Source organism: Helianthus annuus, chromosome 6, assembly GCF_002127325.2.
Source record: "Helianthus annuus cultivar XRQ/B chromosome 6, HanXRQr2.0-SUNRISE, whole genome shotgun sequence".
Lineage (NCBI taxonomy): Eukaryota > Viridiplantae > Streptophyta > Magnoliopsida > Asterales > Asteraceae > Helianthus > Helianthus annuus.
Window position 1 is genome coordinate 46,402,519 of NC_035438.2, and position 1,827 is coordinate 46,404,345.

Consider the following 1,827-nt stretch of genomic DNA (forward strand, 5'->3'; position numbering starts at 1 on the left):
CACACTTTCACAAGAGCTTTCGGTTTGAGTCCGAGCACCATCTCTTGCTCGAATTCTCAAACCTAGGCTCTGATACCAACTTGTAAGGTCTAAACTTTTTAAAAAGACAGTAACGGGCTTTTTTCGACAAAAGTACTAAACGGGTCGAATAATTCATAAGTAAAATTTTGTATTTACATCATTAAAGCTAACGAAGTGATTACAAAAGATTTCCACAACCCAAAAGTTCATAACCAACTACATAGTCTTTAACTACTAGTTTAACATTCTACAATTACCGGGTAAATTACTTACAAAAGACTAATAAAAGACATCATTTAACAAAAGTTTGACCCGTAACTAAGACCTTCGCGGAAGCGTGCATCATAAGTGTGTTCGGACCAAGTAGTGCCATCCATCAAGTAGCTTTACCTACATACAACCAATCAATTAGACATTTGAATTAGATAATTCATACCACATCAAATTACTAGTCGGCCTACAAGAAGATTCTTTTAAACCTTCATTCGAACATGACTTTCTCAACTTAGCACATTATCCTTTCTAACTCATTCGACCCATTTCCACCTCATATTTTCGATTTACATTAACTCAATACAATTATACGGATTCGAGTATAAAATAATAACCTTTTACATTGACACATGCTAATAATATTTTGTAAGCAAAGAACTTACTTTTGTCGTTGTTTGTTTGCGATCCGGAACGACTTGAGCTTTCTTCCTTAATTCCTACAATCCAAAATCACATACTTTAAACTCATGTCATTCTTTTCATTCCGTTTTTAACATGTTCATACTAACAAACAACAAAATTCCCAATTCTAACCATTTAACTTTGTAAAATCATTTGATCATCTCATTCAAGCATTTTAACGAACACTTGGCGTGCATATTATTAATTAAGCATAGTGTACAAGTATTATTTGCATAACTTAGCTAGTTCATGTCAATAACATCAAGAACATCAATTTTACTCAAAATTTCATACAACCTTCATCTTAAATCAGTTTCACTTAATGTCTCATTATGAACATCATCATACGAAAATCATTATACTAATTTACACCAATTTCACATTACACCTCATAACATTCCTATATTAAATGGGTTTTCACTTTCACTTATCAATTCAATCAAATTTGAGTTTAATTCATGTTTCATAAGATGCTCCTAACCCACATTCTCATCAATTTCATACAAATTCATGGATTTACTTGAGACCCATTTCATCCTTGATCACCAAAATGCAAATTTCAACATACCTTATGTTTAGAATGTTAAGATGATTAGAAAATGATGGACATGCAATTGATTATCTTCCATTCTTTCCTTTGATTGCTGGATTTTAAGATGGTAAAGGTTTTCCCCTCCTTCCTTGTTCTCCTGGGCGACACCAAACACACACACACAGTATGTGTGTGGTGTGTGTTTTATTGTTTTATAATTTAACTTTCATGATTTACACATTTAACCCCTCATATATGCACACTTATTTTTAAATGACCAAAAACTTATTTCCATTAGTTAAAGTTCCTAATTTTAATCATCATTCTAATAATACTTGTTTCTAAACATAATCTTGTCATATTTTTATTATTTCCATCATAGCATTCATATACTAAGGTTATAAGTGTTACTACTTACTTGTAACGTATTATATAACCATAAATGTACGGATTTATAATTTGGGGCAATACAATACCGGTGTTTATGGCTTGTCGGATTAATTGAGTCGCTTCATCGTTCTCCTTCACATTGCATGGAATGATCTGGTGTCTGGGTTTGTGACAGTAATAACAAAGTTTAACGTGTGACTCCTTCCTTT

The 1,827-nt window shown here is 32.2% G+C and overlaps 1 long non-coding RNA gene across 1 annotated transcript; it reads right to left on the reverse strand.

The window, feature by feature from the left end:
* Positions 1-260: 260 nt before the first annotated feature.
* On the reverse strand, positions 261-1,394 carry LOC110863959. The gene is made up of 3 exons (XR_002549501.2): positions 1,265-1,394; positions 678-731; positions 261-411 (listed from the first exon to the last, which is right to left on the reverse strand). It is a non-coding gene; the product is annotated as an uncharacterized LOC110863959 (long non-coding RNA).
* Positions 1,395-1,827: the final 433 nt, after the last annotated feature.